Here is a 23,617-nt window from a genome sequence, read left to right as displayed (position 1 = left end):
AGAAGGCTCTCTGGATTGGTCCTTCGTTGGCCGTCGGATCTGCTTTTTCCGTCCGTCTGAACCGTTGATCTTCGCAACGGTTAAACTCAGTTTTCACCTCGCATTCATTTTCATTGTCCAATGACTTGTGGGCTCGCGCCGCACACTGGTTGGCTGGGTTACCCGTTTTGAGGTGCAACTGGTTTTGCCCAATCAGCCCCGCGCGCCCGCACCCAATCACCCGTGTCTCACCCCACTCCCACCCCAGCCGCCAAACGAACCCTAGCCCTCTTTCTCCTTCCCCTCGATCCCCATGAGCCGCCGCGCCCCTCCCTCGATCCCCAGTTCCCCACGATCCTCTCCTAGCCCGCAGCCACCGGCCTTGTCTCTCCACTCGCCTCCTCCTTTCCTCTACCATGTCGTTGTCGATCCCACCGCCGGCCTTCTCCTCTGCTTGCCTCCTCCAGTCCTCTTCCATGTCACCGTCAATCCAGATCGGACCCTCTCCTTGCGCGCCCCGTGTTCCCCCTTCCAGCCGATTGGGCACAGCCGCACCAACCCTAGCCCCCGATGCAGCCATCCACTCCTCCCTCCTCCCCCTCCCCCTCCCACAGCCATCGCACCCATCACTTGGCCCCCTGGCGACGCCCGGGTCGGGCCTGGGAAGAAGGTCCGGGCCTGCGAGGGAAAGCAGCGAGGGTTGGTGCAACGGCAAATGCAGGCGGGATCTGCCGTGGAGGGAGGCTCGTCAGCCGGAACAACAGGAGCAAGGAGGTCGTGCAGGCGCAAATGCTGGCGGGGTCGGCCATGGAAGAAGGCTCGCTGGACGGAGCATCAAGACCAGGGAAGTCGAGGTGGTTCAGGTTTGCCTCTATCTCCTCCCCACTCTATCTTTGCCCTCTCTCTTATTTTCCCCTTTGTCTTGTGGATAAGGGCGTCAGTGCACCACGAGGAGTAGATCGAGCGTGGAACATAGCAGCAGGATCAAGGAGCTGCTGGTGGTTCTGGCAACAAGGAGGATGATCAAGAAGGATTGGGGAACACCAGCAAAAAAAGTACTGGGGAAGACGGGCGGGACGAAGGCATGGAGATCGTTGTTTGGCGCCAACGTGCGTTTGGTGTTGATTGCTGGCTGGCTGACTGCGGTGTGCTACCGGCGATGAGATCCAGGAGGAGGTGGCGGCGGACAGGAGACGAGGTAGGGATGAACTGCCGATTAGGATGCAGAACTGCTGTTTGTGGAAAATATTTGCACTATGGTTTGGTTAAGATATAGAGCTACTATTTTTATTCTGCATTCCTCGTGGGTCTCATTATATGGATTAAGTACAAGGCATCTGTGGTTCAAAAGTTTTTAGTAACTTGTGTTTACCTTTACTGTCCGGTGTCGAATTGACTGATTAGTTGGTTGAATTGATTGTAAAGGATTGCCCGGTGTGGTTATCTGAAGATTGTAGTTTACCATATATGCTTACTACAAAATGCTTATTTCGCTTCACATGCAAGGCTGTAACATGATGCATTTCTCTCACCTTATTTCTGCAGGACCTTTTTGCTTGCATTCTCGTGTCTTTTGGCAAGGAGAAAATTATCATTTGGAGGGGAAAAGACACATGAAAACATGCAAGATAGTATATGCAATTGGCATACCCTTCAGTTCTTGAATAAGAGTTCAGTGGTGAAGAACACTACAATTTTTTGGTTGATGGATTGGTCTGAATATATTGTAAGGTATTTTCCATGAAGTGGTTATTCAAAGAATGGAACCGATTTTATGGTGAGTCTCTCCTGTAGGATTCTACTAATGTTTATTTGGCTTGAAGAATGTTACATGACGTATTTCTCTGCCCCTTGTGTATGACTTTTTCCTTACATTCCCGTATGTTTTGACAAAGAGCAAATATTATTTGCAGTGAAAAATACTATGATTAAAGCATACATGGTAGTAGCCCGAAATATTATTTGTTGCCTTAGTTATAATGATCTATATAAGTAATTTCATCCTGATATGTATGCGTACGTTTCTTTTGTTATAGATTTTACTGAATGGATATGTTATAACCTCCATGATATTTGAGTGGTCCAGAATCAAGACGCATTTTACCCTTCGATGAACAATGCAAGGTTTCTTTTGCCCTAAATTTGAATCCCAATAGAAATTCAACAGGAATTTAAAATTCTTAGTTGATGATTCATTTCAGTGTTCAGTACAATGAGGCTAGATTATTTTCATAAAATGCCTGCTAAAATCATCCTTCGGCCATCTTTTACTACTCTTGTTCGGTTGTTTAATGCTGAGTAATCAAATATATTCTATGAAGTGCTTCTTGGTATTTTACAACCGTTTACTCTGAATTCTGGTCTTCATGCCTTCAGACAATTTTCAGGTTGCTTTTCCACGATTTCAAATAACTTATACTGCGCTCGGGGCGTATCTAGATCTAGCACAGAAGAGATGAGTTTCTTGAAGACCCGAAAAATGATAATACTAACATGATTGTTTTTAATAATGCCAGTCCTGTTCCATAAAATAAACATAGAATTACAAAGCTCGTGTTCACTCCTGCAAAAAAAAATCATAATAGTTAATTCTGCTGTAGTTGTAGATGTACATCATTTATTCTCGCAACAGTTAATTCTAAGGCCATTCATATCGTTGCAGATTTTGCCTATTCTCTGAGATGGATGATGATGAGCGGTGCAACCGAAAATTCAGAGCTGGGCTTTACACACTTCAGTGGGTAAGTGAAGTTCCAGTTTTTCTTCTTTACCCTATTACTGCTCTGTTGTACATAGAGCAGTGAGTTTATATTAGCTAAATGTTAGATTGGAATGCAGGAGTAGCATGACAACACCAAGGTAGAGACCTGAAGAGAAGCAAGGGGTTGGACCAAGGAAACTAGAACCATGTTGTCGTGATGTGGGTCGTGTCGTCTTCGTCCATCTCCATGGAGGTATATATACACAGGTTAGGTATAGGAAAGGATACCGTCTCCATGGAACTTTGACTGATGTGTAATGTCCTCATAGGACTGGACCATTTACAGAGGGAGTACTTGAAAATAGATTCTTTATATATTGTTTGGTTCCATCAGTCGCATAACTTAAATTAGCAATTAGGTATCTAAACAGTGTAGTGTAACCATTGTGCTTGCTGCAGTTTTACTTTAGTGTTGAAATGTTTTTGTTAGCTTGTTCTGTACTGCGAAATATTTTTGTTTTCCCAGCCATTGTTTTCTAAATCCTATCAGCACATTACCTGATATGGCCTTTGAAGTTTATGTTTTATAACGAGCTTTGCACCTATCAACTTGAGTATGGTATCGTTTATTATTTTCTATTGCGGATATTCCAGAGAAATTTAGAGCTCCACAACCTTCTGAAGACTTAGCAGAGATGAAGCAATCAATCAGTTGAGATGCACCACATGATCTTTTTCTCTTGACATTGATGGGTATTGAACCCATAGATCAGCTTATCAATGGAACTCTTATCGAGTTGAGAAGGTGTCACAAAAACTAAAGAGCAGTTTTAACATGGTCCCTGATTAACTCTTACCTCCTTACCTATTATGTGAAGGGGGTAAGAGGGACCTTGTTAAAATTAGCGAAAACTCAAAAACAGGGCGATTAGCTAAGGAAAGAAGCTAAGAAGCATCAGGAAGGACTTTTAGGATGGTACCGCGGTCAATGAGGGACGGATTGGTTTTTGCTAACTCATTGGGGATTAGCTGTTTGGAGGCGGAATCTGATTCTCTATAAGTCATCAATTTTTGCTCGGGCCAAACAAGATGGTGGGACAAAGCGGCAACGCTTTTCGCAGAATGTGTGGATTTAAGCACATCGACCGGGAAGGTCATCTACAAGCATTGTTTACATTCTTGTAACCGTGCAGCATGTGCTAGCAAACTTCAGTTATTGTAATAGGCTTCTTATATTTGGTTACATGAGCCTCCTGACATGTTGGTTAGGGAGCTTGTGGACGATGTAAACATTATCCATAATTAATAAAGCTAGCCATGATGGTCTTTCCTCAAAAAAAGGAAGGACTTTTAGGATGGTACTGCGGTCAAATGCATCCTAGGATAGGTACTTTAAGAATTATGGTGTGTCCTTCTGTTTAGAGTAGATACTTCCATCAGAACTGATATCCACAGGGTCAGTTCGAGATCCCCTCATGCTCAACCGTCGCACTGACCTACGACACCATCAATTCTCAATCAAAACAATGGCAGCTTATAAATAACCATTGGAATAACTGCAGAAATTTACTTACATATGAGTGCATCCCTAAATAGAAAGGATCGCATCACAAGATCTATAATGCCTAGAAAACGAGACAAAAGGGGTGGGAATCGCCACAAAAAAGAGGGGAGATGCAAGATCGAGATAAATGGAAAGTAAATCCATGCATGCAGACAAATCCAAAATCAAAAGAGTTAAGAAATCGCACAGGTCTGCGGCTGAGGAAACACCTCTGTCACCCAGCTGAGGAACTGAGAAAGAAAGGAAGGGGATAGACAGTCTCCGCTGAATCCGCCCCCTGCCACTTCATATTCAGCTCCTCACGGTCCACGGGCATCACTCTACGTGGGTTGGGCTAAATAATATATGGGCTATCCTAATACCTCCTGATCCCTATATCTCCATATATGCACAACAAAGACATGTTTTTTTCTTAGGTTTCTTATCTTTTTCCCTCTTTTTTTGCAGGAAAAAGATGCACGGCCAGGTTTCTCATCATGATAACCATGTTTTCAAACTTGCTAAAAAAGTACAACCATGCCAACCTTACTCTCTCATCATAGTAGCCATATTTTCAAACTGAACATATTCATATTATGCAAAGTTTCCATTTTCCCAGACTATTATTTAACAACGTAATAAACATGTTTAAAAATAGCATGATTCAGTTGAAGGTTCTTGCAGCATGAAACTATTTTCATCGACAGCATGTCTTCAGCAGGTCTCTGCGCCATTTGGCGCAACGGGTCAACTAGTATACAAAAGCTAACTGAACGGAAATAATTTTTTGGTGCCTGCTATATAACAAAAGCGGTAAAGTAATGATAGCCAAAAACCAACATGAGCGTTTTCATTATAGCAAGAGTTACAACCATAGACAATGCCAGATAAAAAATTCTCAAAAAAACTCTATGCAGGAGGGATAAAGCTGGTGTCCGGCTTGACTCTTAGGGCAGGAGTACATTGAGAAGTGTGCCTAACAAAAAGATCAGAGGGATTCGCCAAAAAATCATACTAGCAAGGTTTTTTATTTGCTGGGGAGAGGCAATGGTTGACATTCTACTCCGCATTTCACGTGCAAATTTGCCAACACTTAATACTGCCCACCAGAAAAATCTGATGCATTTACGCGGAGACAATTTTTCAAGATACCCCTGTCTGGATTTATCAGTCCCTCTTATATTTTGGGTCATATTTTGACGATAAACCTAACTAATAACATATAAGTTATATGTAGCAACAATAATATCATTACAAAATACATACAAATATTATTTCAACGATACAATATTTGGTAACATGCATTAACATTTTATTATTTGAATATGTGGTCATAGTTTGACCCACCCCCACTAGGGTTCTGCCCACCCATAGAGCCATCCCCATTCTTATCATGCTTGTCCGAGAGGTTGGATGAGGGGGGAGGCGGGTGGGGGGGGGGTGGAAGGCTTCATCCCCTTCCACCCGAACACACAGTCTGACACCATTGGGCGAGGGAAACACATCAATCGATCCATGGACACAAAGCGGGTCAACACACCAGATCTTGACACGAGCAGGACCAACCTAATCCAGCGACTTTGTGTCCACTTCCACTGGTTTACCAATCAGAGCGTCGAAGGCCATCAAAAAGGAAAAAGAACGGAGCCCCACTCGCACATCATCCACCAAAACCCAAACCTGAGAGAGAGGGCCAACCGCTTTTCCACCACAGGAGGCAGGCTTCACCGACACCACCAGCTGATTGAGGGGGAGGGTGAAGCTGGTGCATGATGCAATCATACGGAGGCAGTCCTTGGAGGGGTAAACGACAGAAAAATCAAAGTCGGACAATTGATTCACTTGCCAGTCCCATCCTTCCACATCCCAGATATGGAGCCCTTCAAACAGAGTTTGGGAGGAGATCTGTTGCTCTTGCACCATGACAATGGTGGCATTGGAGAGGGAGGGGGCCGCCACCAGAACAGGTAGATCACAATCCAAGGCGAAAAAGGAGCATCCAGGGAGGCCCGAGCCAAATTGGAGGAAGGAAGGAGGCTTCTAACGATTCTGACAGTTGACAGTGAGGTGCCCATCTGAATGGCAAATCAGGCAGAATGGGGGTTGGTGCATCTGGATTGGAAATGCCCGGGCTGATGACAGGCAAAACAGGTAAGAGTCGAGGGATTGCTTGGGATGGCAGGGTTAGGGAGATGCATCGGAAGGGGGGGAGGAGGAGGAAGGATGCCTTCCCCACCCTTGACGAAGATGCGCCAGGGTGAGGGCCAACCGGATGCCGGACCGGGCCGGCGAAGGACCACGGAGGGGGCCGAGGCCCAGTGCCAGTGCCAACAGGACGAGGGACCTGCCGCACCAGACCAGGAGCGCCACACCCCGCACCCTGGGCAGGCATGGAGCCCGACGAGGACAAACGCCCCCCACCAGCCGCCACCGCCGCCTCCCAGGGATCCAGCACCAAAGGGAGAGAAGGCCTAGATCCAGAGCCTTGGGGACCAGATCCGGGAGGAGCGCGCTCCTGCTCCGCACGCTGAAGCCACTCCGTTCCAGCAGCCCACGCAACACGTTCGTGAGCCACTTGCTCATGAGCCGCCTGCTCCGCCTCCAACTTGGAACGCAAGGAGGCCTCGAGCTCCAGATCCACAACCGAGCCCGGCGAGTCCTCATGCTAGTGCTTGCTACCCAAGACAGCATCACAGGACGAGCCCCTGGACTTGTCCATGGATAGAGCCGCCGTGAAGCAGAGGAGGAGGGGTGGGGGAGGAATGGATCTGACTAGACGGCGAATGGGGGCACGGTGACTACACAAGTTAGCAGCGGAAGCCGAAAACCCTAGCAAGGGGGAGAGGAGCCGCGGGGGACCCATATATAGCCAGACCAAGCCAAACCCACTTGGGCCTGGCGGTCCACATGGGCCGAGGGAGTGGGGGGGGAGGAAACAGGCAAGCGGGAGCCGCACTGGGCCCACAAGAGGAAGGGGGAATCGTCAACTGACGACAAAATAGGAGGAGAGGGATTGATAGCCAGAGTAGGACCAGGAGGCCCAACAGGCCCAGCAGCCAGCCCACCACGTGACCCACTAGTCAACGGGTGGGAGACCAGATCTAGGGCAGGCGCCGCCGTCTCCACGACGCACCCAGATGCCGCCGCCGCCGGAGATGACGGATCAGAGGCAAAGGGAGGGGAGGGAGGGCAAACCACGCCCGGAGCGACACCCAGGATCCCAAATCTGGGCGAGGGAAGGGAAAACTTACCAGACTTGCGACGATGGCGAGAGACCCGGACCCAGCCGGCGTTAGACAACGGGGACGGCACCGGCCGCCCCGTCCCCCAAGTGCAAACTTGCGGGAGCAAGGCGCAGCGGAGGGAGAGGAGGCCCGCACAGGAAGGACCGGCGAGGGTGAGCACAAGGCCGCCTCGTCCCACGAGCAGTCCTCATCGGAGTCGAGGGCCCAAAAGAGAGAGCCAAATGACGCCGGGGGAGGGAGCAGAGCCCGCCGCACCGGCGAGCGGACCGAGGGAGAGGAACCAGACTTGGAGGAGGGGGAAAACCAAGAGGCGGGACGGCCGCGGAGGAGCAAGGGACGGTGGCAGAGGGGCAGGGGAGGGGGAGAGAGGAGCGGGGGGGGGAGAGGAGAGCCATCTCCATAGACGTTGTGTTTGATCTCCCTCCAGATTTATTATACTCCATTATATTTTGGGTCTCCCATCTCCGAGGCCTGCTCCAACCTCCCGGGCTGTCCTCTCTTTCCCACGCGCTCAGGTATTGAGGATCTGCCCCTCTTCCCTAGCCGTGCTGATGATGATTCGCAGTCCAAGAGGAAGAAGAAGTCTTCGGTGCGGAAATACTCCGCGAAGAGCAGGGCTTCTTCGGGCTCTAAGCAGTCGATGACGGGAGTTCGTCGACTCGACAAGGATCTTGGCTCGATGTCACGTTCGGGTCCTATTCTGGCCTCTCCCATGTCCCGCTCTCCCTCGATCCAGTCGCCTACCTCCACGGGTTGCAAGGGCTGGCGGGCGTGTGACGCGGGCGAATCGGTGGTGGCGCGGGCGGAGTGGCGGGCGGCTGCTAAGGATCTTCCTCCTTCAGGTAATAATCTTGGTGTTATCCCTTCCCCTTCCCTGATTCAGCTTGTTCTACCTCCTATTTCTAATGATGACCTGTTAAATATCATGTCTTATGTGGGCGTTATTGTCGATCCTCCGTCCTTTCTTCTATTCGGGCCAATGAGGTGGCCCAGGCTGCCCTTGCTAAGGCCAAAGAGGTTGTTGCCTCTACGACTGCAGATTTGATGGGTGTTGGGGCTCAGGGGGATGGCGTGGTGGTTGGTAGTGGCCAACCTCAGCCAAGCACTTCTAGGAGGGGTATTGCCAAAAGATCAAAACCCTGCGTTGCCCCTAGCAGGTTGAGTCTTCGCATAAAAAATCTTTCCTATAAATGAAAGCCTTATTTTGGAACATCAGGGGTTTTGGTGCTAGGGGGTGCCGAGACCAGATTAGTGATTTAGTGCGTGGGAATAATATTGACATTGTTGGGCTAGTCGAAACCTTTAAAGAATCCTTCTCTCCCAATGAACTTTCTGCGATCGTGGGCATGGACAGATTTGATTGGCACATGCTTCCTGCTCTGGGCCATTTGGGAGGGATCTTGATTGGCTCCAAAAGGGATGTCTTTGATTTCATGGCTTTTGATCATGGTATTTTTTGGGCAATCACGGTAGTTTGTCACAAATCTCTTAACACTCTGTGGGAATTTATTGTGGTATATGGCCCTGCTGATCATTCGCTGTCCTCTGTATTCCTGGATGAGCTCTCTGCTAAGATTGAGGCACGTAATATCCCGATAGTTATCGGTGGTGACTTTAACCTTCTTCGCTCCCCCTCGGACAAAAGCAATGGCAATTTCTCCTGGCCTCTGGCTAATGCCTTCAATGACTTCATTAGCTCATGTGCTATCCGCGAGCTTCCTAGGGTGGGGGCCTGCTTTACTTGGACAAACCATCAGGCCATCCCGATTAGATCCGTGCTAGATCGAGTGTTCATATGTTCCATATGGGACTCTCTTTTTCCTCGGGCTTCCCTTCTCGCTAAAAGTCTCGTGGGCTCTGACCATAACCCTATTCTTCTTGATACTAGCATGCATCAAGATAGACCGCCCTCTAGATTCCAATTTGATGCTTCCTGGCTGCTCGTCGAAGGGTTTAATGACATGTTGGCTACTAAGATCCTTAACCTCTTGGCCCCAAATCCTCGCTCCTTTGGTCCTATGGATGACAGGCATTCCTGTTCCTATGAACTGCGCAAATTCCTTAGAGGTTGGTCCCAAAACCACGTTGCAGACGAACGTAGGTCGAAGAATGCTCTTGAATCCCAGATCATGGACCTAGACCGCACGGCCGATACATTGGGTCTCTCCGATGATGGGTGGGCTTTGCGCTATAATCTAGAGGCCGCTTTGATGCAGTTGCATCATCAGGCGGAAGTTTATTGGTGCCAGCGTGGCACGTTAAATTGGACGCTAAAAGGGGATTCCCCTACTGCGTATTTCTTCGCCATCGCCAATGGTCGGAGGAGGTGATGTTGTATAAACAGCCTAATTATTAACGGTGCTCAGTCCTCGGACCAATCCGTGATCCTATCTCATGTGCTGGACTTCTTCTCATCGCTACTAGGGGCCAAACCTCCTTTTGGCTTTTCTATCTCTCCCTCCCTGTGGGACCATAATATGAAAATTTCAGCCGAAGAGAACAAAGCCTTGATGGTCCCCCTATCTGATAAGGAAATTTGGGACGTGGTTAACTCTGCCAACCCTAATGCTGCTTCGGGGCCGGATGGATTCTCGATCCCCTTCTTCAAAAAATTCTGGCCGCAGTTGCGATAGTTGGTCTGTCATGTTATTCAGGGCTTTTGTCTAGGTACCATTGACATATCTCGCCTCAATTATGTCGTGATCACCTTGATTCCTAAAGTTAAAGGTGCTAAGCTGATTTCCCAGTTCAGGCCTATTGCGCTGATCAATAATTTCACCAAGTTTCCAGCTAAGGGTTTTGCAACCTGCCTTTCCCCTGTTGCTCATCGAGTTATCAGCCTATTCCAATCTGCTTTCATCAAAGGGCGTTTCATTTTAGATGGTATTCTTTGTCTAGATGAGATCGTTCATGACCTGAGATCTCGTAAATCTAAAGCTGTCATCCTCAAATTGGACTTTGAGAAAGCCTATGATTTGGTTAGTTGGCCTTTCCTGAGAAAGGTTCTCTTAGCGCAAGGCTTCGATGGGGCGTATGTTCATCGTATTATGCAGTTGGTCTCGGGGGGCCACACTGCGGTCATTGTTAATGGTCACGTTAGTAACTTCTTTTTCATTGCAGGGGCCTGCGACAGGGCAACCCTGCGTCCCTTGTTCTGTTCAACTTCGTTGCTGATGCCTTTTCTCGCATCTTGTCTAGGGCTGCTCATCATGGTCATATCTTGCCGGTGGTCTCTCATCTAATCCTGGAAGGTATTACTCACGTACAATACGCTGATGACAGCATTATTATGGTTGAATTGAATGATGATTGCATTGCCCACCTCAAGTTTATCCTCCTGTGTTTTGAGGTCGTTTCGGGTCTGAAAATTAACTTTTCTAAGAGTGAGGTCCTTGTCACTGGTGTTGATGATTCAGAGGCTTTGAGAGTGGCTTGGCTCCTCAACTGTAACCTGGTCTCCTTTCCCTTTAAATACCTAGGTCTTCCCATTTCACCAGATCTGGTCCATTCAAAAGACTTTGCTCCGGCTGTTTCTAAGGTGGGAAACAGGGTCCTTCCTTGGCGTGGAAGATATAATACCAATGCCGGGAAAGTGGCTCTGATCAATGCTTGTCTGTCCTCCCTTCCTATGTTTCTAATGGGCTTTTATCTTCTCTCGGCTGGTATTCATGCGGGTTTTGACAAACACAGGGGTGATTTCTATTGGAACGCTACTGACAACAGACGGAAATATAGGCTGGTTAAATGGAAACTCATGTGTAGGCCTAAAAACCTTGGTGGGTTGGGCATCATCAATACGTCGGTCACGAATAAATGCCTTATGATCAAATGGTGGTGGAAGATCATGTCTAGTGGGGCCAGCTCCATATGGTATTATGTTCTTAAAGCTAAATGTTTTCTCCACTCTAGCCCGATGTTTGGTGGGGCCTGGCGTGGATTTCAATTCTAGAAGGACCTTATTAAAGTTCGGCCTATGTTCCTCGAACATGTTAAGTTCATCGTAGGAGATGGCTCCTCGGTTCGTTTTTGGCTTGATTGGTGGTGCGGAGATGCTCCCCTCTCTGTTAGGTTCCCTGTTCTTTTCTCTTATTGCCCTAACCCGAATATCTCCACCGCGGAGGTGTTGGCTAATAATTGGGATCTGGCTTTCCGTCGTTCCCTTTCTCCTGAAGAGTTGGAAGATTGGCAAAGTTTCTCTGCCTTATTCCCCACACTCTCGGAGGTTCCGGATTCGGTGGTTTGGCCTCATTCCACCTCGGGCCGATTTTCGGTTAAATCCTTGTACTCTAGACTTATTGGCGGTGCCCCTTCTAATAGATTTTCTAGCATTTGGCGTTCTCGTGTTCCTCTGAAATTCAAAATCTTTCTCTGGGAGGCCTTGAGAGGTCGTCTCCCCGCGGCTAACCAAATCTGTAAGAGGAATGGGTCGGGCTCGGAGTTTTGTGCTCTCTGTGGTGCCTTGGAGGACACAAATCATTTTTTTCCCGTTGTGTGCTTGCTAAACTGGTATGGAGCTGTGTTAGATCCTGGCTCCAGGTTACTTGGAATCCCTCTTCCTTTATTTACCTGAGAAGCCTTGCCAATTCATTGGCTGGTGTGACAAAGAGGGTCTTCTGGGTTGGTCTTGGTGCTATATGCTGGTCGCTTTGGACTATTAGGAAAAAATTTACGATCGAACATGTCTTTCCTACTAAAGCTGTTGACTGTTTATTTAAATCCTGTATCTTCTTGCAGCAATGGAGATCATTGACTAAGGGGGACGACCGAGAAGCTCTTGATCTGCTCATATCTAAAATTTGGGCCTCGGCGCCGTCTCTTATTGGGCAGGATCCTGATGTCTGATCTTGCATTTTGGTGGCTCTTCGACTTAGTTGCTGTCTTTGTCTTCCCTTAATTATCTGGCCCGCGTGCCGTGTCTGGCAGGGTGCCATGTATTCGTCATATTTTCGTGCTCGTCGTTGCTTGCCCGTGTTTGGGTGAATTGGTGGTGGATTCGTCCCCGTGTTGCTGTGTTGGCTCTGTGACTCTGCCGTGTGGCTTTATTTATAAAGTCGGGCGTAGGCCTTTTCTCTAAATAAAAAAAATCTGGAGGGAAGTAGTATGTACTTAGTCAATTTGTTGTGGGGCCTCTTGTAGTGGGGGTATCACTACAGCTATCATGCTTCTTAAGATTGCCTGTAATGAGAGTATCATACGTAGTAGTATCATGTATGCCAACTAAGCAATTTGATGATGTGGTATATAATTAAATGAATAAAGAGATAGTTGAGTATCATATCATGATACTTTCTCTCTTCCGGTCTAGTTTACATGGCTCAATTAAAAAATCTCATCAACCAAGGTAGATGATGAATGGTGGAACATTTCGGGCTAGTTCTTTTGGCCGAAGCTTTTCTCTGAATCGTCACTACATATATTTTTTACAATCCTAACTAATTAGACCTTAACTAGATAGGATTGTAAAAAAAATTACGAAGTGGCAATTTTGGGAGAAGCCGGGAGGGAGGCGATTCTGGGAGAATCAGCCAAAAGAACTGGCCCGATTCTTGTAGTTTGCAAAAGTACTCCATTAATGCGCTTGTTTTCCTAAAAAATGTTTACCAACGCATTAATTGAAATGCATGCATGTGACCAATAAATGACCAAGAACTTTTACATGCATGGGTGAGTTTTCTCTTAATCTTTGCATGTAATAATTTAATGCACCTTAAAATCTGAACATGTGCTCGAGAGCAATAATATTGAGACCTATAAAACAGATTTTTTTTTGATAAGCCCTATAAACCGAGAGGGAGGTAGTACTGTATCATATGATGTGCTACTATGTGTCATGCATGGCAATAAATAAAGTTATCTATGATACAAATATATGATAGGATGCTATATGGATGTAGTATCATACATTAGTATCGTATACATGATACTACCTCCGTCCTGGTTTATTAGTCCCCATTGTAATCTGTGATAAATTTTGACCAAAAATTTAACTGATAAAATGTTAGTGCACGGCAACAAAAGTTATATTGTTGGATTCCTATTTGAACATAGTTTTCAATGATATAATTTTTGATGGCATGCATAAACATTTCATTAGTTGAACTTATGGTCAAAATTTGACACAGATTATAATGGAGACCAATAAACCAGGACGGAGATAGTATTAGTATACAACACTCCCCACTACGACCAGCCTAATGCAATAACAACTAAGCATATTGTTGAGTTCTTATGGTAGTTAGTGAGGAAAAACGTATCTATATCTATATTTATTTATCTCTGCTACATAAAAGAACCTAAGATCCATATTTCGCTCCGTTTTTTTCTCACCACCCCTTCGTCCAATCTCCCATCCTTCACCAATTTTTTCTTGTTTTTCATCCTTCTTGTTTTCATCAAACCAATATTTGGTAACCCAATAAACCAGATCAACCTATGGTATAGCAATAAATTCATGGTTAGTAAGTGAATTTTTCTTATGATAAATCTGGTATATGTCAAACACTTTGGTAACCCAATAAATAGCAATAAATTCATGACTTACAAGAAAATAAATATCAATCAACTACTTATATTTGGTAATCAAACAAAGCAGATTAATGAGCACATGCCTATTTTATCAGTTTAAAAAATACTAAATGGAAATTTTGTACTTTATTATCATAATCTTATTTTGTCTATTTACTTTGCATCAGGATTTGTCTCGTATGATCCTCTTGTTGTGTTAAAAACAAATATTTGGCCATGTGGCAACGCACAAGCATATACCCAGTACTAATATAAAAAGAGTGAGTTGTGGAGATCTAACAAATTTCATCCGTTCAATCACGTTGATGGAACAATCTACTGTTAGCGGTAATCTTGATATTATTGTATCAACATTTTAGTTTGCTTTCATTATGAATGTAGCATAGTTTAGAGAGTAGCTAGTCCGGCAAAGTTTCAGCGAAGATGTGCAGAGGAGGCGAGATGCCGGGTGCGGTGCGATGTGGCGAGTGCGACGAGATGCCTACTGTGTCGTGTGATACGGCGATGTCGTGAGAAGCGGCAAGGCACGACGAAAGCTGAAGTTTGACGGGCTAAAGTATAATCAAGTCCGAGTCAGGCGATGTGGCAAGTTCTGGTCGTGTTGCTGTGCATGGATGGGTTCGCCGCATGTTATTGTTGGTTAGCTAGCTTCATGTGAGTTTGTTAGCGCAAGAATAGGAGTGGATGGCAACGTGCATGTAGATAGAGTTAGTTGTGATTAGTGGCCTAGTGCATGGTCTAGTGGGCGTTAGCGGCCGCGAGAGTGCGGCTGGCTAATGCGTGGGTCAGTCTTGTACTTAGCTATTTAAGTTGAAGAAGATGAATGAGAATTGAAGCCGAGAGGGCTAGAGAAAACAATGTAGCATGTGTGTTCTCATCGAGAGCAACATAGCAAAGCTGGCTTTCTCCACGGTGAAGTGTGTGTGTGTATCTTCATGTGTTCTTGAGAGAACAGGGGAGAGGAAAACCATGACAGGTAGAAGAAGAAGAGGCGCTGCGAGAGGCGGCGCCAACATCTACATCACTCCAGTGTTTAGCGTTAAATATGTTTAGCACCCTCCCCTAAAAAATATCATTTCTAATCGTCAACGTTAACCAAATAATTACATCCTACCTAGTATTAATATGTAATTATATCTTGCCTAATATTAGCATACAATATACTCAATATCTTGCCTAATATTAACATGCCATCCGTACACAATTATTAATCATATAAACAAAATACTAATATGGTTCACATAAAATAATAAATGAAGTCATATAAGATAAATCTATGATACTACTATATAAAGCGAGAGGCGTTTTGGCGGACGAGCTGCCTGGAGGCCGCAATCCGTGTCGGTCGTTGTGGCATCAAGATGCGTAGTGTGTGCCTTTTTAGCTATATATACTATCGCTATTTAATAGAGATACACCGGTGCCAGCAACTCGTGTTCACGATTTGTACGTGGGCCTGCGTTTTAGCTGCTGTCTCGTGTGAACATGATTTTTTGTCCCGGAAACGTAGGATCTAGGCGATCAAGGAGGCGAGGGATCCCTTGCGCGCCGCCGGTGACGCCGCCGGTTTCCTCTCTCTTCATCGGCCGCTCCAGCGGCAGGAGGAAGGGGGAACCTCGGGTCTATTTGCTAGGTGGGTGTGTAGTAGGGTTAGGGTTGAGGGAGACGCTGCCGAGGCCGTTGCGGTGGTGTTGCGTCGGAATAAATTTCTCCGGGCTCCGTTCGCGGTCAGGCGAGGCTTTTGCCTTCGTCTAGGAGCCAGCGGTGTTGGGGATCCCCGAATCTCGTGGAGGTCGCGGGCTATGGTGGGTGGAGGTTCATTGGCACTGGCCGTTTGGATCCTCAGATGGGCAATGGAGGCAAGGAGACGAAGACCTTTCTTCTTCCTTGTTGGTATGATTTGCTGTTGCTGTTCTTCTCCTTCCTCTGCGCTGATGCTGGTGGGAGATCCTGCTTTGTCCGGGCGGATGGCCCGGCCGCGGTGCTGGACCGGTCGGATGACTCGAGTTCTCTTCCTTCCGGAAGGGACACTTTTCGCGGTACTCAAAGCCAAAGATGGCGATGACTGTTGCAGGTGTGTTGGATTGATGTCCATGCCCTCTCAGCACTGGTGTCAAGAAAGGAGGAAGCAGCGTGGCGGCAATTGTACCGTGGTCGAAGATGATGACCTGTTTGCGAGTGGTTGCAGATTGTTAGAAAGGAGAGAGAGGTTTGGTGGAATAGTTGTTATATTGCTTGCGCCTCATAGGCATATATATAGGAATACAAGGTCATCTTGGAGTACAAGTCAAGGTAGAATAAATACTACGCTATCCTATGTTTCCTAAATAACAATGTTACTCAACACCCCCCGCAGTCAAACGGTAGCGACGCAGATGGTGAGACTGGAGAAGCATCAGAAGTCAAGCCGACGAACACCCCCCACAGTCGTAACGGTCGACGCATCACGGAAGTCTTGGCTAGACCGGAAACCGACGGGGTTTCTTAAGCAAGGCGGTAGCCCTTTGTGCCGTTTGTCGATGTAGCCGAGAGCGTGGGTGGTGTAACCGTGGTTGAGGTAGCCGTGCAAAGAATGTCGTGGTCGATGTCGAGTCGGGGTGGCCGGAGTCGAGGAAGTCGCCGTGGAGCCGCGGTCGCAAGGGGGCGCCGAGTTAGCATGGGCACAAGTGGTGTCGAAGTAGTGGTGTGCCGGTAAGGAGATGTTGTTGATGACGCGTCGCGGCAGGTCCGCCAAGCCTGGGGACACATCGTGGACGAAGGCACGCACCGGTGTTGCCAGCACCAGGAATGCGCAGACGGACGAAGACGAAGTCGACGAAGCGCCGCACAAGGCTTGCCAGGCCCGGGGACGCATCGTGGAAGAAGGCACACATCGGTGTTGCCAGCACCGGGCATGCGTAGACGAGGGACCTGCACGAGCTGTACGCCATGTCAAAGATGTCTGAGGGGCCAGCAGAGAAGAACTCGACGACGGTTGCGGCGCCAATCGGCGCGGGCCGATGTCTCCCGCGGTTGTCGGAGTAGACGAAGTGGTCGGTATAGATGACGGCGACGCTGGCGACGGGCTGGTGCTAGACGAAGACGAAGGAGGTGGACGGTCGGCCGCGACGGCTACGGAGGTAGCGGCGGCAGCGGCCAAAGTAGAGCGGCGGCGGCGGCTAGGTTAGGAGCGCGGCGGCGATGCTCGAAGTAGGCGAAGAACCCTGACAGCATGATGAAAACCGTTCCCGCGCCAAAGGTGGCGGCGCGGCGCATGCGACGGGAAGTCGACGCGCGGGGACGGCGGTGGACCGCGGGCCGCGACGCTACGGCCCGAAGGGGCGACGCAGTGACGGCGGGCAGGTCGGGGCAACGGCGGGAAGACCTTGGGGCGGCGGAGGGGACCGCGTGCCGCGGCGCTACGGCCCGAAGGGGCGGCGCAGCGGCGAAACTCGGGTCGGTGCAACCGCGGGAACGGACTCAGGACGGCGGCGTGGACCGCATGCCACGCTCACTACGGCCTGACGAGGCGACGCAGCGGCGGCGCGAGGGTCGGTGCAGCCACGGGACGGCCTGAAGCGGACGGCCTTAGGGCGGCGGGGGCCGTGGGCCGCGGCGCTACGGTCCGAAGGGACGACGCAGCGGTGACGCGGGTCGGTGCAGCCGAAAGAAGAACCACGGGGCGACGGTGCTGCAGCCCGACGGGGCGACGCAGCGGCAGCCCGATGCTCGATCGGTGGAGGGGCGCGCTCAAGACAATCTTCATAGGACATGCGAAGACGCGTGCGTACGGTTGATCAGACAAAAGCACGGCGGGCGAGACCAAGAAGAGCGGACCAGTCTTGGCAGGAGCGGGACACGAGCTATGCACGAGAGTTTGAACCGGATATCGTGCATGCGTGCAAGTATAAACAAGCACTAGATGCATGGATGTGCGATCAAGGCAAGACATGCATGTGATACTCAAGTGTCCTCGCCGTGACGTGGATCGATGGGTCAATTCGGGCGCCTGAGCAACCCATGCACACGTCGCGTGGATGGCACGCCTGCGGACGATGCGAACAGCGGCCGCCCCCGATGCGCTGCCAAGCTCCGGTCCCGGGGATGCGGCCAGCGGATGCCGCATGCCGCGATAAGCCAGGGCAGACATGCCGGTGCAGTCGCTGTCAGGTCAGAGTAGAGGCGCGCTGTAGACGACACAGTGATGTGTGACGCAATCCGATTTTATATCGAAAAACCAAAAAAAAGCACCGATTAAAGCGATCGGTGAAAAGAGAAAAATCCGAATCAAGTGATCGGGAAAAAGACTCTCTAGAGCAGCCGGTCAACACAACCAGCGAACGAACCCTAGGTACGGGCGGTGCGGCCCCCGACGGCGGTCATGAAGGCAGACCGTGTTGACGTATAATGTGCTGCCTAGTCTCTTCCATCAGATCGGTCTTTTGGTTGCATTGGCTAGAGCCTGCACTTCTACATGGTAATCAGAGCATCTTCCTCTTAGATCGAAGATCACATCTAGCTACCTACCCCGCGGCCGAGATCATGTCTTCCTCCGCAGCCCTATCGTCCACCACGAATGCGCTTTCCACCTCCATGTCGTCCACCTTCGCACCATCATCTAGCAGCAGCTCTGTTCCTCTCGAACCGCCACCACAAGAGAAGCTATCAAGGGGAAACTTCCTTCTATGGAAGGCCGTCGTGCTCCCGCAGATCAGAGGGGCATAGATGGAGCACCACCTTGACGGGAAGAGTCCGGAACCACCGGCCACCCTCACCATCACCAAAGAAGGTAAAGAAGAGCAGATCGCCAACTTTGCGCGAACCCTTTGGTACGCGCAGCAGCAGCAACTCCAGGGGTACCTGATGGGGTCTCTGTCCCGTGAGATCCTCGCCCAAGTCGCCACGCTCCAGACGCCGGATGAAGTATGGAGCGCCATCAACGCCATGTTCGCCGCCCAGAGCCAGAGTCAGGCCATCAACACCCGCATCGAGTTCACAAACCTGAAGAAAGGTAATATGTCCATGGCTGAATATCTTGGCAAAATCAAAACTCTTACAAATGAGATCGCGTGCTGCACCGGAGTTCCTCTTACCGACCCCGAGATCGTCTCCAAGATCATGGCTGGCCTCGATCTGGATTACAATCCAGTCGTGTCCGCTCTGTCTGCTCGGGTTGAGCCAGTTTCGGTTCAGGAGCTATACAGCCAGCTCTTGAGCTTCGACGCTCGCCTCGCTCTTCTCCACGGCACCAACATCAGGCAATCTTCTGTCAACTCGGCGGCTCGCGGGCGCGGTTGTGGACGCGGTCACCAGGGCCAGAGCCGCAACTCCAGCGGCGGCGGCCGTGGTCGTAGCAACTACCAGGGCAAGGGCGCTCGCTCTGGTGGTGGCAGCAACTCAGGAGGCGGCGGCTTCAACCACAACGCAGGAGGCGGCGGCTTCAATAACAACAACAGCCGTCACACGTCCTCAAATCGTCGCCCTCGCTGTCAACTGTGCAAGAAGCCGGGCCATGAGGTCCTGGACTGCTGGCACAGATACGATGAAGATTTCGTCCCCGACTCTCGTCACGTTGCGGCAGCCATCCATGAAGAAGGAGGAGGAGGAGACGGCGTTTGGTACGTAGACTCGGGTGCAACAGATCATGTCACCAGCGAGTTAGAGCAACTTGCGCTCAGAGAGAGGTACCACGGCGGCGACCAGATTCACACCGCGGCTAGTGGCGGAGGTATGGATATTTGTCACATTGGACAAGCTTACATTAATTCCCCTAATCTCAAACGTGATCTAGTTCTTAAGGATGTTCTTCATGTCCCACAAGCTGACAAAAACCTTGCCTCTATGTCTCGTCTAGCCAATGATAATAATGTCTTCTTTGAAACTCACCCTCATTACTTTTTTATAAAGGACCGGGCAACGAGGGAACTTCTTCATCACGGTAGATGCATTGGAGGGCTCTGCCCCATCACATCCGGAGCACTTAGTCGCAAGAGTCGTCAAGCTTATTCTGCCATCAAACCCTCTTTGGAAAGGTGGCATCAAAGATTAGGACATCCATCATCGATCATAGTTAAACAAGTAGTCAATAAAGACAAACTTTCTTTGTCACATAGTCAAAATAATGAGTCAGTGTGTGAAGCTTGTCAGTGTGCCAAGAGCCACCAACTTCCTTATCCCAAGTCAAATAGTGTATCTCATGCTCCTTTAGACCTTATTTTCAGCGATGTGTGGGGTCATGCCAGAGACTCTTTTGGAAGAAATAAATACTATGTTAGCTTTATTGACGATTACAGCAAGTTTACTTGGATTTATTTACTCAAGTATAAATCTGAAGTTTTCTCTATCTTCCAAGAATTTCAGAAACTTGTTGAAAGGCACTTTAACAAGAAAATTCTCACAGTTCAAAGTGACTGGGGAGGGGAGTACGAAAAACTCAACTCCTTTTTCCGTAGCATAGGCATTCAACATCATGTTTCCTGCCCACATGCTCATCAACAGAACGGTTCTGCCGAGCGCAAACAACGTCACATTGTTGAGGTTGGTCTCTCACTCCTTGCTCATGCGTCTATGCCACTAAAATATTGGGATGAAGCGTTTCTTACAGCCACATATCTCATTAATCGTCTTCCAAGCAAGGTTATTGGCAACTCTACTCCATTGGAACGCCTCTATCATCAAAAACCTGACTACAACTCTCTCAAAACTTTTGGGTGTGCTTGCTATCCAAATTTACGTCCATATAATCATCATAAGCTTGAATTCCACTCCACCCAATGTGTTTTTCTAGGCTATAGTAACCTTCACAAGGGATACAAGTGACTAGTAATTTCAACTGGACGTATATATATTTCTCAAGATGTAGTTTTTGATGAAACCCTTTTTCCATTTGCCAAACTTCATCCCAATGCAGGCGCGCTTCTCCGTGCTGAAATAGCACTCCTTCCGGATCTTGACACAATCTCTGATCACGAGGGTGAATTAACTAAAGCTGACCATGTGGAAAAATCCATAGAAAATTGTGCCTCTGATGATGTTTGTACAGGTGCAGTTTGTGATTTCATGTGCACAGAAACAGCCAACGCAGCCGCCGCTAACCCCGAGGAGGATCCCGCCAGCAGCAGCAGATCCGGCGCGCGATCCCAGGACGATCCTGGCGTCAGCCCAATCATTGGCGCTCGATCCGAGGAGGATCTCTCCCAGCGCGAGGACGCGGCTCGTGGTTCGGTGGCCGACAGCGACAGCATGGAGCCCACCAGCCCAGGCGGGGGCGGGGGCGACTCCTTGCTCGCCACGACTCCACGGCCTGCGAGGGTGGCCGACCGGCCGACAGCTGCTGGGCCCAGCCCACGGGCTCCGAGGCGCACGGGCTCAACGGGCGATACAGTGGGAGCCACGCGGCGCGCTTCGATTGGCGACTCGATCCCGAGGCCGATCTCGCCTGCTGGAGATTCGTCGCGCGATCCCGTGGTGCCTGAGCAGGATCAGATGGCTGGATCTTCTGTGGCGATTTCTGCACCGATAATTCCGTGCCGTCACACGAGGTCTCAATCAGGTATTACTAAAGAAAAATAATACAAAGATGGTACTATCAGGTATGATAAAAAAAGAGCCTTTCTCACTACTACTGGAGAACCAGTTAATCTTGTTGATGCCCTTGCTCACAAAAATTGGAAAGAGGCTATGGATAGTGAGTATGATGCACTTATGAAAAATAAAACATGGCACCTAGTACCATCAAAAAGTGGAATGAATGTCATTGATTGTAAATGGGTATACAAGATAAAAAGAAAGTCAGATGGAAGTATAGACAGGTACAAGGCCAGATTAGTTGCTAAAGGTTTTAAGCAAAGGTTTGGGATTGATTATGAGGATACTTTTAGTCCAGTTGTCAAATCAGCCACCATTCGACTTGTCTTGTCTATTGCTGTTTCTAGAGGTTGGAGCTTAAGACAGCTAGATGTTCAGAACGCGTTTCTTCATGGTGTTCTTGAGGAAGAGGTTTTCATGCGGCAACCACCAGGTTATGAAAGCAAAGGTACACCAAATTATGTTTGTAAATTGGATAAAGCTCTATATGGTTTAAAACAAGCTCCAAGAGTTTGGTACTCATGGTTGAGCATGCAACTACAACAACTTGGATTTGTACCGTCCAAGGCAGACACGTCCTTGTTCTTTTACAATAAAGGAAATGTCACTATTTTTGTGCTAGTCTATGTTGATGATATTATTGTTGCTAGTTCGAGTTCAAGTGCCACTACTTGCTTGCTTAAAGATCTTAAGTTGGAATTTGCCCTTAAGGACTTGGGAGACCTTCATTATTTTCTTGGCATTGAGGTCAAACAGATAAGAGATGGTATACTTTTGACACAGGAAAAATACACAGCTGATATACTCAGAAGAGTAGGTTTAGAAAAATGTAAACCTGTGAGTACACCCATCTCAACTTCTGGAAAACTTTCTGTTGAAAGTGGAGAGTCATTTGGATCAGAGGATGCAACAAATTACAGAAGTGTTGTAGGTGCTTTGCAATATTTGACACTTACACGTCCTGATATTTCTTATGCTGTCAACAAGGTATGTCAGTATTTGCATGCTCCTAGCACTACTCATTGGACTGCAGTTAAGAGAATTTTGAGGTATCTCAAGTTTTCAGAAGGGCTTGGACTTCAAATTACAAAGTCCTCTTCTATGCTTGTTACTGCCTACTCTGATGTAGACTGGGCAGGATGTATCGATGATAGAAGGTCAACTGGTGGATTTGCTGTATTTCTGGGATCCAATCTTGTGTCATGGAGTGCAAGAAAGCAGGCTACAGTTTCTAGATCAAGCACAGAGGCTGAATGCAAAGATCTGGCAAATGCCACAGCTGAAGTAATATGGATACAAACACTACTTTATGAGCTTGGAATTAAGACTCCAAAAGCTGCCAGACTATGGTGTGATAATATTGGTGCAACCTATCTGTCGGCTAATCCTGTTTTTCATGCACGCACAAAGCATATTGAAGTTGATTTCCATTTTGTCAGAGAAAGAGTAGCTAGAAAGCTTCTTGACATTCAGTTCATTCCCACTGGAGATCAACTTGCTGATGGTTTCACCAAGCCTCTTACTATGAGGAGGTTGGAGGAGTTCAAGTACAATCTTAACCTTGGCCGAAGTCCATGAGGTTTAGATTGAGGGGGAGTGTTAGAATATATGTATAGGATAGAGATATGCTTTTCATTCAAACTATAATCTATCTCTATCTCTTCTTCTCCTTCTCAGTTTCCTCCTCTGTACCGAACTCCTCCCTGAGATCTTCCTTGATCTCTTCTTGTACTTCAAGGCATTGCCAATATATATACACATGCGGCCCGAGACCAAAGGGTTCAACGCTTCCAACCAAACTTACATGGTATCAGAGCCAAGAGGTCTTGAGTTCAAGACTCGGCTGGCGCAATTAAATTGCAGCCCACTTTCGGTCCACGTTTAGGCCCGAGGAAGCCACACGTGAGGGGGAGTGTTGACGTATAATGTGCTGCCTAATCTCTTCCATCAGATCGGTCTTTTGGTTGCATTGGCTAGAGCCTGCACTTCTACAGGCCGCCGCAGGGACGGCGTGTGGGCGGAAGCGTCGGGCGGTGATTATCGGTTAGTGTAATACCA

General features: G+C 48.3%; 1 long non-coding RNA gene across 3 annotated transcripts; it reads left to right on the top strand.

The window, feature by feature from the left end:
• Positions 1 to 213: 213 nt before the first annotated feature.
• LOC123069980 (uncharacterized) lies at positions 214 to 4,018 on the top strand. Of its 3 annotated transcripts, none has more exons than XR_006433274.1 (5): positions 214 to 1,177; positions 1,525 to 1,756; positions 2,642 to 2,720; positions 2,818 to 2,947; positions 3,335 to 4,018. It is a non-coding gene; the product is annotated as an uncharacterized lncRNA (long non-coding RNA). The 3 variants fall into 3 exon arrangements; XR_006433275.1 differs by having other exon boundaries at positions 215 to 1,177; positions 2,818 to 2,933; XR_006433273.1 differs by lacking the exon at positions 3,335 to 4,018 and having other exon boundaries at positions 219 to 1,177; positions 2,818 to 3,169.
• Positions 4,019 to 23,617: the final 19,599 nt, after the last annotated feature.

Source organism: Triticum aestivum, chromosome 3B (assembly GCF_018294505.1).
Source record: "Triticum aestivum cultivar Chinese Spring chromosome 3B, IWGSC CS RefSeq v2.1, whole genome shotgun sequence".
Classification (NCBI taxonomy): domain Eukaryota; kingdom Viridiplantae; phylum Streptophyta; class Magnoliopsida; order Poales; family Poaceae; genus Triticum; species Triticum aestivum.
Note: the sequence above shows the minus strand (reverse complement) of the source record. Positions and strands in the feature narration are given on the sequence as shown.